The sequence below is a fragment of the Pleurodeles waltl genome, chromosome 10 (genome assembly GCF_031143425.1).
Source record: "Pleurodeles waltl isolate 20211129_DDA chromosome 10, aPleWal1.hap1.20221129, whole genome shotgun sequence".
NCBI lineage: Eukaryota > Metazoa > Chordata > Amphibia > Caudata > Salamandridae > Pleurodeles > Pleurodeles waltl.
Genome location: NC_090449.1, coordinates 16,937,870 through 16,952,941, shown reverse-complemented (window position 1 = coordinate 16,952,941; position 15,072 = coordinate 16,937,870). Strand labels below are relative to the sequence as shown.

Sequence of the window (15,072 nt, the reverse complement as noted above, 5' to 3'; positions counted from 1 at the left end):
TTTTTTTCCCGGCGCACGGTCAGAGCCGGTTTGCTCAGAGTCACGCTTGTTTGGATATGCGAGGGTTAGACCTGGGGTCTTCCATTGGCTCAGCAGTGCCTCACCCAGCCCTTCCACGCAATGTTTTATTTTTTGGGGTCATTGAATCTGACATCCCCCAAGCTCCTCTAATGCACTGCAACATGGGAGTTATTTCCACTGTGTTTACCTCTTGTTGCCGCCTGACTTTCTCCATCAGATCTCCATGAGGCCTGTGATGGTTTGCCATTATTGTTCAATTGACCAGAAAAGCTGCTGAATGTTGAATACGCAGGGCCTGATTTAAATCTTGGCAGATGAGTTACTCCGTCACAACGGTGACTGACATCCTGTCCGCCGAACTATAAATCCCATAGCGTATAATGTGACATATTTCAGTGATTGGGATGGGATATCTGTCACCGTTGTAAAGGAGTAACTCGTCCGCCAGGATCTAAATTAGCCCTTCAGTTCGCTGAGGTTGTGGTGTGGGGCTTTGGTGTAGTAGACAGCTGCGTAAGGGCACAGATATGCTTCTCATTCTTGGGGCAGATCCCGGGGGATGGTAGTGCAGAGAAGGATGTTGTGGGAGACAAGTGACACAGGGGGCAAATGCTGAGGTGGGAAAAAGATTTATCTGCTTTGGGTGGTCCTGAGGAGCCCAACTGGCTCATCACTGCTGATGGCGGGCTTTTTGGGAGGGAGAGGAGATAAAGCTTAATGGTGTTGTCGAGTGATCTAAGATATTTTTCACTTTCTGCATTACATAAGATAGCTTAGCTGGTCAAGTGCTGTGTGAAACCTTCCAGTTAAGTATTCCAACTGCAAAGTGACAAGCTTGACTTTGATCTCAAGAAGACTATTGCAACCTATCATTCTTGCAAGGCAGATATATTCGGTTGTGTTGAGTAGGCTAGGTGCAGCATATGCTTTCTAGTAACTACGAAACTGCAAAACAACTGTAGTTAACAAACTATCAAACAAGCGTTAGCAAAGCCAATGAGTCTTACCTATGTGCGATCTATTGGCCTTGTTCGAGTGGCATGGAATGAAGTGGAATGGATTGGCACTGAATGGCATGCGGTGACATTGTATGCCATTGAGTGTAGTGGCATTGTGTAGTGTGGAGTAGAGTGGCATTGTGAGGCATGGAGTGGCGTGACATTGTGTGGTGTGGAGTGACATTGTGTGGTTTAGAGTGTCAGTGAGTGGGGTGGCACTGACTGGAATCACACTGAGTAGAATGGAGTGGCATTGTGGGATGTGGAGAGGAGGGGAATGGCATTCTGTGGAAAGGAGTGATATTGTGTGACGTGGAGTGATATCCGCTGGCATTATGTGGAGTGGTGTGGATTGGCACTGAATGGAGTGGAATGACATTTTGTGCCGTGGATAGGCATTGTGTGGACTGGAGTGGCATTGTGTGGAGTACAGTGAATGTGTGGTGTTAAGTGGAGTAACATTGTGTGGAATGGAGTGGAGGGGAATTGTGTGACGTGGAACTGTGTGGATTGGAATGGCACTGTATGGTGTGGAGAGGAATTACAGGCGTGGAATTGTGTAGTGTGGAATTGGTGGCATGGGGTGGAGTAGAATTGTCTGTAGTGGAGAACTGGAACATATTTTTCTTCTTTAGACTTTGAGGAGGAGAAAGACGGGCCAAAACTTGACAAATGGACAAACAGGATTCTGCAAGAGTCAGATAAAGGGACAGGGAGTGTCTGGTGATAGATTAAAGAAGCTAGAGGAGGAATCAAGACTACACAGCCTTGGCATTTGGCACACCCACATTCAATAGCACCTTCGGTGGGCTTCTGAACAAATCATCTTGCCCTGGCACTTGATCTTTTATAAATTAAGTAGAAGTGTGCTACCAAGTACTGTAAGGTAAGTTTTATTTGGGCAGTCTCTGCCCCCGCACATGACATACATCGAACTTGTTGTCACTCCTACTAGTAACGATAGTGAAGATCCTTTGGTGCAGATGCTGCACAAGGCTGTTTTACACAGCGTGCCCAGTGTGTTTGTACACAAATGCCAGCAGTGAGTTACTACAAAGAGGTTCTCTCTGTGCCCTGAGCTGGCATCCATTTGCTTCACTCTCTTCTCTAGCATCGTCCCCATCGTGGGTACCCCCAATGACTATGCCACACATGGAGCTGAATATTACATGTCTTTATTCTTCTGCGTGGAACTGCGCACTCAAAATTCTACACCAGACTTTCATTGCAGTCTGCTCTAAACTCTACGTCACACTGAGTCACACGGAGTCCGTTCTGAGCCAAAAGGGTTCCGTCATAAAACTTGCAAGGCACTACACCTTCCGTGGACGTGAAGGAGCCTGCACTGCACCCCATCACTTCATTTATCATTAAATGACCCGGCAGAGGCTCTGCTTAAGTCCAGGTCTGTGGTGGTCACACATCCTGCAGGCTGGAGGGTATCAAAGACCAAGGTTGACAACACCAGAGAACTCAAACCATGGATGCCCAAGGAGACTATCCAGAGACTGATCAAACTCCTAGTCCACCTGCAAGGTGAAGTCGATCATTACATTTCCAGGAGGGTGAAGATGAAGCAGGTATAGGCGACCCGGAAAGAACGATTCCCCAAAGCAGCAGAAATGATTCTCCTTCACAGCAGGTGGAGCGGGGAGCACGTGCTGAGGGCAAAACTTTCAAGATCAGTTTGGCAACCTCATGTGGTAGTATTTGGACCCGATCCAGAAAGGGAAAGTTAGACTTTTGTCCTAATTTTCCTAATTTTAGACTAAACGTCTAACTTTATGACTTTTTGGTATTTAGCGGACTCCTCAAACACACCTTCACCCAGAGCTAGCAGTCTCTCAATACCACAGCTGTCTCTCCTTACCACAGCAGTCTCTCCTTCCCAGAGCTGTCTCTCCTTACCACAGCTCTCTCTTCTCTGGCATGTTGTTTCCTGCCGATCTTATCGCTGTCTTAGACAGAGGGGACCTACCAGTCTTCCAAGCACAAGAGAGAGGCTGGATATCTGTGGAACAGCAGAGTCCTGGTTCTCATAGGCCTATCAGTCACCATATCTTGATACCCAAACTTCAGCGCCCCTCAACATCCCTGCACAACCCAAGGTGCCCCAATGGTTCTCCGCTTGGACCTCTCCCCCCCACCACCACAGGTGACCCCTGTGAATTCAGCAATAGTCTCATGGGAGTTAAACCCACATCTTCATTCACTGTGGACAGGTAGGCTGCGGCATCACCAGCCCACGATGGGTGGTCTCCTGCTAGCAAATGGAGGAACATCCCAACCAAGATTGGTTCCATCAATGTCAACTCCCCAAAACACGCTGTCAATCCCTTTCCCCTTCTCCCCCCCGCCCCCCCAACTTCAGTATCCTCCGCGGGAGCTGCCATGTTGGTGTCCTCTTTGAGATGAATACAAGGCTCCCTCCCTTCATGGCCACCTTGAATTTATGGTTGTAGTTGGTTTTACTATGGAGCTTACTGGGCAGAAGTCCGTCCCACTCCCCCTCCCTCGTAAATCCCTCCCTTCAGTTCTCCCCACCCACCTCCTGTGGTACCTTCATTTTCTTTCTAAGGCCTCCCCCAGTCTCATTTCCATGTTCGCATTTTTAGGTTGAGCGCACAAGTGCTTTGACCTGCTGTAATCTATCTGTGGGCTTTTAGCCACGGCCACTGCACGCCCATCACTATAACTCATTCATGGGCCTGCCTTTCAAAAATTATTTGTTATCATTGGTAAATGCTTTACATTTGTCCCTCCTTGGGGCGGTTTTGTTACCGCCTTGGACACCTACCCTGTTATATGGATAATTGCATGTTTGCGGATACGTTTGACTGCGAGCGAACGTATTTTTCTTTTTGTCTCTCTCCTTCGTGCTCATGGCTGCCGTGGCGCTTTGAATCGGCTCGCTTATGTCAACTGTTTTACTTTTCATTTTCAATAAGTGGAAATAAAAGTCCAGTTAGGAATTTACAACGCTAATAGCTCTAACTCGAGCAAACGCAAGACCCACTGCATTGTAAATGGTTGTTTTGTCTTGCTCTCATCTGATGTCCTGTCCCTTTACCACATTAAGGGTTTGATTTCCTCACCGGTGGATCTCTCAGAGATGTCATACTTTTGTTTACCACTTTGTGATCTCTGTTTCTGTAAACTCGTTGTGTGCTCTGAATGGTTGTCCTACATCACCAACTTAAGAGCATGCGTCGAACCTACCCTTGTTAAACCTGAACAAGACATTATGCAAAATTGACGCAGCTGTGACTATTTTTGACCAAAAAATGACACTGGGCTAGGCATCCAATAGGTCCATAAATTTTTTTTGAAGAAAAACATCTAAAAGTTCTGATAAATCTTGGCACTTTCGATAAGACAGCTGTTTTTTTAATTTTTTTAAGACATAATGGTAAATACGAATGGAACACTGTTAAAAAGTTAACTAAGTATTTAGGGACATATTTACAAGCCCCGTGGCGCAGGACAGTGCAGGAAGTGACCTTGCTGTGCTGCCCTGCTCCAAAGTGAAAGGGCAGGAATGCGTCGTATTCACAATTTACGGTGCCTTTCTGTCCTGTCCCCCTGCGCAACCACACAAATTGCTGCCTAGCGCCAATGCCAGAATCTTGTGCCATGGTGCAAGGGTCTCTGTTTTGACAGGGACGCCTTCCTGCAGAAAAACAATCCAGAGAGGCAGAATGCAGCACGCATTGGAAAGAGGAAACAAGGAGGAGAAATAAAGGTATTCTCCTTCTTGGGGTTGCCGTGGTTAGGTATACAGTTTTGCACTTGCTCACGTTTACGGATTCTTGTAAATGTTCATCAGAACCAATGGGTGTTGTGTGGGTATACCCAACGCAACGCCCATGGTACGCCTCCCTGACACAGCGACTTGTGCTGCATTGTCTTACATCATATTGATTGGTGTTCATTACTACCGTATCGCAGACCACTACGTACCACATACAGGTTTTTGGTTTTGGACTTTTCCGTTGATCTATTTTTTGGTCTTGAGTTCAAGTTGAACTTCCTACTACATCATGTCTCAGTCAAGAGCATCATCAGTTACATCCCTGGATTTGGTTTTTGAGGAGGACAGATTGGAAACCTACACCGTGAAAGAACTGGAGTCAGTTTGCAAAAGCCTCAAAGTCCAAGTTAGAGGTCTCACCAAGAAGGAGGAGCTACAAAAGGTGCTGAGGGCCTGGGTAGCAGCCAGAACTGCCAGTGGGCTTCTGAGTATCCAATTGTGGAGACCGTGGATCCAAATCCTAGGGAAGATGTGCTGAGGGTGCAGGAGCTGCCGGTGGGAAGGTACCCACCCACCCCCCCCTCCCCGGTCAGGCAGCAGTGGTGGTTCTAAGGGCCTGACTCCAGTGGAACTGGAGGACAGGAGAGAAGCCAGGAGGCACCAAATAGAGTTGGAGAGGTTAAAAATGGAGGACCAGAAGGTGAAGCGGGCCATGGAGGGAAGGAAGATGCTCTTAGACCATGAGCTCAGAATGAAGGAGCTGGATCAGAGGTGTAGATCCAGCCGCAATGGTGTCAGCAATACCTCAGTACAATCAGATAGGATAGTCCACATTTCCCAGGAATGTAGGGAGAGAGTACAAGAAGGCAGATGATATCCAGAAGAGGTTTCAGGAATATGAGGCATTTATCCACATTAATGAGTTCCTGAGAAGAACTGGGGATCAGGATTGTGGAACCACTAGTGAGACATTTTGTTAGCTTTGGGCAAGAGGTACAGCCTCACCTATTCTGACATGAAGGAGGCCCTTCTCACCAGGTATGGTCTCACTCCTGACAAATACAGGAATCAGTTTAGAGGGAGTAAGAAAACTGGTTCACAGATGTGGTTAGAATGTGTGGATTCTTTTTGCAGGGCACAGAATGGTTGGGTGAAGGGCAGTAATGTCACAGATTTTCAGGGGCTGTACAACTTAATCGCGTGAGAGCACTTGTCTAGTCTGTGTTCTGCAGAGCTGCGCCAGCACCTGACTGATAGTAAGCTGACTGACCCCAGGAAGCTTGCTATGGAGGCGGAACACTGGGTGAGTACCGGAGTCCACAAGAAGGTGTATAGGGGAGACCCCGCCAAAGGTGGGCAGAGTCCTCAGCAACAGAGTGGGGGGACAAGGATAAGCAAAAGGAGTTCTCCAAAGGGTCCCAATCTAGTACCCACAGTAATAATTCCTACCCCCCAGGGGATAAGAAACCATGGGCCTCTTCAGGCAAGCCTGTAGATGCGGGACCCCGTAAATGCTTTGCTTGTGACCAGGAGGGTCACATGAAGGGGGATCCCAAATGCCCCAAGTGGACACAGCCACCCACTGGTGGGCAGACCAAGGGGTTGGCCAGTGTAGCGCTTGGGAGGAGTTGGTCCCAGGTGGGTGTGGGGAACCAACCAAGGTGACCCTCGTCTCACTAGGGGACGGTGAGATGGTCCAGAGTATCCTAATGCCTCATAACTCTAAAAAAAGACAGGCAGTGGCTGACCATCAATGGGCAGAGGGTAGAGGCTCTCAGAGATACCGGAGCCAGTGTGACCAGGGGCCAGTGTTACCTGGTGTCTGAAGAGCAGATAATCCCTGATGTATTCCACCAAGTAGCTGCAGTGGGCAACTCAGAACGCCAGTGTAAGGTGGCGCAGGTTCCCTTTGAGTGGGGAGGGGGAACCTGAGGTTCCTTGAGGGTAACTGTGAGTCCCACCATGCCTGTTGACTGTCTGATAGACAGCGACCTGGAGGCTTCCACCTGGAAGGAGGTGGAGCGCATGTCACACTTGGGGATGTTGGGGTTGCCAGAGTGGGCGTGTGTGACCACTCGGTCAATGGCAACCAGTCAGGGTGATAAGAAGGACCTAGAGCCTGAAACAGTGGCCCATGTGCCTGCCAAGAGAAAGGGAAAGGGGGGGCAGGAAAGAGGGGGGCGGGAAACCAACCCCTGAAGTGCCCACGTCCTGGAGGAGGCTGACCTCAAGGGGGATGCCCCAGCACCTACAGGGGAACAAGTGGCTGAACTGGGACACCTAACTGAGCTGACCCATTGGCAGAAAGAAAGGGGTCCCACCAAGGAAGAGTTCTGTGCAGAGAAGAAGGTGGGCCCTACTCTCTAGGGTCTTAGGCAGCAGGCCGAGGACCAGGCAGCTGGAGCTGAGCCCAAGAATCACCTGCTATATTGGAAGAATGGTCTTCTGTATAGCAAGACTAGGGCTGCTGAGCCTGGGGCAGCCCATGTGCTAGTGGTACCACAGCACTTCTGAGCCTTCCTACTGGGTTTGGCTTATGATGGGCCTCTGGCAGGACATTTGGGGCGGGGCAAGAGCTTTGGCAGGCTTGTCACCCACTTCTACTGGCCCCAAATGAGAAAAAATACAGATGCTTTCTGTAGGACCTGCCAGGCTTTCCAAGCAAGTGGCAAAAGTGGAGGGAAATGCAAAGCTCCCCTCTAACCCTTTCCTGTCGTGACCACCTCTTTTGAGCGGGTGGGCATTGACATAGTTGGGTGCCTGGACCCCAAGACAGCCCTGGGCAACCAATTCAACCTGGTCTTGGTGGACCATGCCACGCGGTACTCTGAAGCTATCCCTCTGAGGCCAGTGACGGTGCCTGTTGTGGCCCAGGCACAGATGGGGATCTTTACCCGAGTGGGTTTCCCCAAGGAGGTGCGGAGGTGGTTTCGGACTGGGGTATTAACTTTATGTCCATGAACATAAAGGCCATGTGGAAGGAATGTGGGGTCAACTACAAGTTCCCCACTGCTTACCACCCCCAAAGTAACAGGTTAGTTGAGAGATTCAACTGGACCCTGAAAGGCCTCATTGGAGGTCTGTCAGACTCAATGAGTCATCAGCCTGGCGTTCGATCTGCAACATGTGTGACTTCAAGGGCCCGACGACCCCCACACCAACCTCCGGAACCGACCCGAGTGATGCCGCACTCTTGATCTCATTGCAAGGATCACGATGCCCTACATTTCCGAACGTACTGTTTGCGGGTCTTCCCGACACCGCAGCTGACCTGCGACGCTGTGGCCGGCTTGAACTGTTGGATTTGATGTTCACAACACAGTGATAGTCCCAGACAGAGCTATCGACGTCAAGGAACTGTCTTTTTAAGTAATTCTCTCAAAATTAATATCTTTATTACTGTATGTTGGATTTTTCTTGTTTTGGCCTTGTTTGGCATGGATAAATATTGGCTATTTTTCTGAAACTGGTGTGGTGTCCTTTTGTAATGTTTTCACTGTGTTACGCTATGCTATGTGCAAATGCTTTACACATGGCTTCTGAGATAAACCTGACTGCTCGTGCCAAGCTACCAAGGGGGTGAGCAGGGGTTATCTGAGCAGGGTATCTCCCTTATCCTGAATAGAGTGAGGGTCCCTACTTGGACAGGGTGCAAACGGACTGCCAACTAGAGAGGCCATTTCTTACAATAGCTATAAGGCATGAAAAGCATGCAGAGTGGCTTTGTGCAACCTCGTAGATATGGGTCTGCACTATGCGCTGCATCACAAAAAGTGACGCACCAGTGTCGCACAGAGCTTGTAAATAGGCTTAGTATGTCTACCATGATGCAGAAGGAAGAAGGAACGGGATCAAGTTGGAGGGAGGACAGTACAGGGAAAACTGCAGACTTGCCAAAAGTTCTGATTCAACTGGGAGACTCATGATTTGTTAAGCCAAAAATGCTTTATTTTACATGTCTCAAGCCTAAAATCGCCTCTGCTTCGATAGAGGCCAATGGAGGAATCACATTCCCCCGATTTTTTTCAAAACCTCACACATTCCTGATTTAAAGTGTTGGCATGCATGAAACGCTGGGGAGCGGAGACTGCGGAAGGGAATGTAAAACGATGGGTGAAAGAAAATGAAAAGGCCATTGTCCACAGAAAAGGAGAATAGAAAGCAGCTGAGCTCTGCAGGAGCGCAAGGAGGAGGACGTGAGGCAGAAGTGGAATGGGAGCAGATGGGGCTCTAAGAACAGGGTCAAACAGGCCGATACTCAGGGCCACTAGAACTAGGCGGCAAAAGAGGGCCAAATGATGCAGCAGGGTTGAGTAAATTATGCGGCAAGAAAAGTCAAGTTATGCGGCATAATGTGGCACATTTTGTAATAGTATTTTTTCATTATTTTGACATATTTAAAAAGTGGTAGCACTGTCTGGGTATTAATTCCATCTCATTTGTACTGATTCAACACCCAAAAATAGCAATAAGCAACAGAAAGATGGCCAGTCAAGTTTTGAAAAGGGCCGTCCACCACATGTCAGCACATGTCTGTTGATTTTTTTTTAGCTTTTGTTTCTTAAAATCTGCCCATTATGTGGCAGTTGATGGATTATGTGGCAAATGCGGTAAATCTATAATTATGCCAAAATTGCCACTGCCGCACAATCGCATAATTCCAATGGCCCTACCTATAGGGCTAGCGGGGAGTGCCCAATGTCTGATCCCACAGGGCAGTGTGTGGCTTGGTTTTTACTGTTGATTTTTCTGATATTAAAATAAATATTGCCTCCAGCAAGTTCCAATCCATGCATCCTTCCATTCTTGAAAACACGTATACAGTGTGTCTTTACAAGTTAAAACCTTGCCCCAGTTTGCAAACAGGGGCCACCTTTGTAGTTTTCTACTTCACTAATAGAAGCCACTTTTATTTTGGGGTCAGGGCCTATTTTCCGTCGAAAGGCCAACCCTGCATTATAATGAGAAAAACTAGCAAGTGTGAAAAGGTGGATACATAGGACAGACTGAGTGGAGACCTTTCGCTGCCTTGTTGGACGGCTCTTCCACAAATGACAGACCCTAGGCTCCACCACTGAACAATACCAGTGTCGGATACCCTCCGGGTGATAGTGCGCTTTACAAATACACATAACATAGTAATGATTAGTACCCTCGGGAAGTAGAGTCAACTGCGGGAAAACCGTAAGGCAATGTAGGAGGCTGGCCTGGTTTGTAGTGGGCACCTAAAGTACTTACACCTTATACCAGGTTCAGTTATCCCTTATTAGTGAAATGTAGTAGTGTTCCTGCAGCTTAGGCTGTCTAGGGGTAGCTGCATTAGACCAGCTTTGACTGAACTAGGAGACATGAAAAGCTCTTGCAATACCACTTATAGTCACACAGTACTTATACACAAGTAAAGACAATACTCAGTGTTACCAAAAAGAAGGGTAATTTATTTTTGTGACACAAGGCCAAAAATATGTTAGAGGCAATACTCCGTCTAGAGGTAAGTATTATACACAATATATGCACTAGTAACCAAAATCAGGTAAGTAAACAGTCTTAGCACAGGGCAAACAGTGAAAAACACAATAGATTGCAATGGGCCAGTGCTTTAAATGGGCCGGTACTCTCCGGTACTGAGTACCAGCACTTTTTTATTTTGAGAGGGAGAGTACAGGCATATCTCAAGAAAAACGTAATAGTTTTAATTGGAGAGTACCGGCACTTCTCAGAAACAAGCAGGTACTCTATTACAGAGTACCTGCACTTCTATTTTTCCATTTAAAGCACTGCAATGGGCATAGGGGCAACACAAAACATATACTAAAATAGTGGAATGCGAAAGTCGGATTCCCCCATAGGCAAGTGTAGTGTGTAGAGGGGCACTGGGAGTGTAAGAAAACACCAAAGGTAAGTAAAGTACCCCACCCCAGAGCCCAGGAAAGCAGGAGTAAAGTACAGCAAGTTTCCTCAGAACACACTAGACGTTGTGGTAAAGGATTATCCAAGAATCAAGCAAGACTGCAAGCAACCAACAATGGATTCCTGAACCTGAAGACCTGTGGAGAGAGGAGACCAAGTCCAGAACTCGATGAAGAGTCCAGGAAGAACAGGAGCTACTGCCCACCTGGAAGAAGGTCCAAAAGTGGATTCTCTGGTTGGAAGAAAAGTACAGAAGTGCACGTAAGAAGATAGCTATGGGTTCCTGCTTGGTACAAGAGATGTCCCACGTCGAGTCATTGGATGCAGGCTGTTTGCGTCACTGGATTCCGCCAGCAAGCATTGGTTCATGCAAGAACGAATTTTGGGTCAAAGGGGATCTGCCCAGACCCAGGAGGAACCTGGGGGTCTCAAGTTGCACTGAGGAGACAAAGGGGGCTCTCAGCACTTCAGAGAGCCCTCAGAAGACCAGGCAGCACCCACGGGAGACCCAGAACATGGGAACAAAGGAGTTGTAAAGTGTGGTCATCGCAGCACTACACAGAAGAATCCCATGCCACCGGAGAACAACTCAGAGAGATGTGCGTCACAGGATAGAGTGCGGGGGACCAGGGCTACTTTTGGAAGAAGTGTACAGAAGCCCACGGAGCTACAGAGAACACGATGCACAGGGGCACTGTCTGGCATGGGGAGGCGAGCCCTTACCTCCACCAAATTTGGACAGCTGGACCTTTGGACAGTCAGGATCACTTCAGTCCATCACCTGTGTTCCAGGGATCACGCTCGTTGACAGGAGAGGAGTCCCAGAGTACCAGTTGTCGTTGCAGAGGTGACTGCTGAATCAGGGAAGTGACTCCGTCACTCCATGGGAGATTCCTTTGGTTCTTCTGGTGCAAGGTGAAGACAGGCAGTCCTCACAGCATGCACAACAATTGCAGTTGCTGGCTGGAGCTGAAGTTGCAGGTCACAGGAGCCTACCTGGTTAATTTGTTGCAGTTACAGCAGTTCCTGGAGCAATCTGCAGTTGATCCGGCGGTCATAAGCTGAAACTGAAACTAAATAGCCCTGAGAGGAGAATTGGCTACCTACCCAGGTATGCACCTATCAGGAGGGGTCTCTGACATCACCTGCTGGCACTGGCCACTGAGATGCTCCCAGAGGGTCCCCACACCTTAGAATACAAGATGGCTAACGCCAAGGACACTCTAGAGGAGCTCTGGGCACCACCCCTGGGGTGGTGGTGGACAGGGGAGAGGTCACTCCCCTTTCCTTTGTCCAGTTTCACGCCAGAGGAGGGACGGGGATTCCCTGAACCGGTGTAGACTGGATTATGCAAGGAGGGCACCGTTTGTGCCCTTCAGAGCATTTCCAGAGGCTCTGGGAGGATACCCCTCCCATGCCTGTAACACCTACTTCCAATGGGAGAGGGTCTAACACCACTCTCCTAAAGGAAATGCATTGTTTTGCCTTCCTGGGATTGAGCTGCTCAATCCCCAGGAGGGCAGACACCTGTCTGTGAGGTGGCAGCAGCAGCTGGGGCTGCAGTGGAAACCTCAGAGAGCTGGTTTGACAGTACTGGAGGCCAATGGTGGAGCCCCCAGGGTGCATGGAATTGCCCCCCCCCAATACCAGATTTGGATTGGAGGTTCAATTTCACAATCTTAGACACCTCACATGTCCATATTCGGAGTTACCATTGTGAAGTTACATATATGTATTGACATATATGTAGTGCACGCTTATAATGGTGTCCCTGCACTCACGAAGTCCAGGGAATTGGCCCTGGACAACGTTGTGGCACCTTTGCTATTACAAGGGTGCCCTCATACACAGTAACTTTGCACCTAGCCTTCAGTAACTGAAGGTTAGAGATATAGGTGACTTAGAAGTTACCTGGTGCAGTAACAAATGGCTGTGAAATAGTGTGTGCACTATTTCACTCAGGCTGCAGTGGCAGTCCTGAAGGAGTGTTTGTCTGAGCTCCTTATGGGTGGCAAAAGAAATGCTGCAGCCCATGAGGATCTCCTGGAACCCCTATACCCTGGGTACCTGGGTACCTTATACAAGGGACTTATAAGGGGGGATTCAGAGTGCCAATTAGACTTGGAATATGGAGTCACTAGACTATAGTGACAAATTTGGTACACAGAGAGAGCATAAGCACTGGAGTTCTGGTTAGCAGAACTCCAGTGACACAGTTAAGCATACTGACAACACATATAGGCCACAAACTAGGAGCACTGGGATCCTGACTAGCAGGATCCCAGTGAGACAGTAAAAACACACTGACAAACAGGCAGATATTGGGGGTAACATGCCAAGAAAGATGGTACTTTCCTACAGGCAAGCAAAAAGAAACCCAGCTGTGCAAAACCTGATGCTCTGAATTTATAGGAAAAGAAAAACTGAGGACGTACACTGGGGGAAGCAAAATAACAGAAACCAATTTAAGGAAATACATTTTAAAGAAACAGAAATAAATTGAGAATTAAAGGAAACACTTTGAAAGATGGATAATATGAAGAAAATACAATGAATTTGAAAATTGCATTAAAAACAGCATTATTCTATTGTACTTGAAAATGAGAATGTACACGAAATTGACAACTCAATGTAAGGTAACAATAGGTAACAGTGGCGTACCTTATATCAACATTTCAAAATATACTCAACTACAATTACAAATAATTAATAGTTTTTACTAATGCTTATCTAATTCATTGCTTTTCTCTGAAAAGACATAACTCTCCATAAATGTGTACATGCACACACATCTATCTATCTATCTATCTATCTATCTATCTATCTATCTATCTATCTATCCATCCATCCATCCTACAGTCTTGTTGTTTCAAGGAGGTTGTCCTAACAGTGATGGCTCATGGATATTAATATTATTAAGGGGCCCTGGGCAGGGTATAGAACGGTAAGAGGAACAGGGATAAAGGATTGATGTGAATCTAGCAGAACACCAGTACAGTGAACTGTATTTCAAGATTAATTGCTTCAACGCCTTAAAAAATAAGCATGCAAAGTACATTTTAAAAAAAGGCATTCTATGAATTGATTTCTATGAAACAGTAAATGACATTTATCTTGCAAACTCCAATAAACAGGTGAGGTGAAATGGTTTCTCAGTAATAGCATTCTTTTAAATTGTTTTTCTAGGAAATCACTTACAACCCTGCAGTCCAGCTTCCCCTGCTTCTCCACAGGCTGTTCCTAAGAGCTCCTCCTTGACGTAAGAGAACTACTGAAGAACCACGGCCATGGCAGCAGTGTATAAGCAAAATCTTGAACTGCATGGGACCTAGGGTCACCTGAATATTGGTACAGCTAGGTCACATGAGCAGCTCCATTGAGGTGATGTCCTTAGCATAAATCTCTGGCTAGTGTGCACGGTGATCCACGGAGAAGAACTAGGATTGGAAGAAGTTCCAGACCCCAGAACCAGAAACAATGCACTCATTTATTAATTTTGTCTAGAGTCAGTCAACCAGCACCAAGCACCTACGACACCCTCCTTTGAACCCAGAGACAGGTACACATTCAAGAAAAAAAGGAGAAAGGATAAATAACTTAATCGAAGGTCAGCAATATCAACTCCTCATCGAAGCGGGTGTCAGAACCTTATCTCGTTCCAGCTGAGTAAAAAAAGTGTGTAATTTATATATGCATGTACATATATGACTTCGGGCCTGACTTAGAACTCAGTGGATGGGTTACTCCATCACAACGGTGGCAGATAACCCATCTGCCTGAATCTAAATCCCATTATATGCCATGGATTTAGATTTTGGAGGATGGGATATCTGTCACCATTGTGACAGAGTGACCCATCCACGAGTTTTAAATCAGGCCCTTACTCTGTGTGGTTTCATACATAAACCACATGTAGGAATCTCAGAGATGTGTCATCATGCTACATTTTTAGGTTTCGCCTGCACAGAGACTGAGAGGCGGTGGTTGAGGTACGCAGGTCCCACGTCGTGGAGGGCTTTGTAGGCATGTGTGAGGAGCTTGAAGGTGACTTTTGCTGACAGGAAGCTAGTGGAGTTCTCTCAGGTGCTTGGTGATGTGGCTGTGGCGATGAATGTTTAGGAAAATGTGGCAGCAGGGTTTTGGACGTTCTGAAGTTTCTGGAGGAGTTTCTGGGTGACGCTGGTGTAGAATGAGTTGCGGTAATCAAGTATGCTGCTGATGAGTGCGTGGGTAATTTTCTTTCTAGACTCTGTGGGGATCCACCGGAAGATTTTTCAGAGCAGGCACAGCTTGTGGAAGCGTGATGATGAGACGGCGTTGATCTGGCGGTTCATGGTGAGTGAGGAGTCCAGTATGATCCAGAGGTTTCATGCATGGTCTGTGGGTATGGGG

The 15,072-nt window shown here is 47.4% G+C and overlaps 1 long non-coding RNA gene across 1 annotated transcript in view; it reads left to right on the top strand.

The window, feature by feature from the left end:
* LOC138260686 (uncharacterized) overlaps nt 1–13,945 on the top strand; it is a 59,538-nt gene extending 45,593 nt beyond the window's left edge. The window contains exon 3 of the long non-coding RNA XR_011198926.1: nt 13,867–13,945. This is a non-coding gene — a long non-coding RNA (uncharacterized lncRNA). The remainder of the gene's footprint in view (nt 1–13,866) is intronic.
* Nucleotides 13,946–15,072: the final 1,127 nt, after the last annotated feature.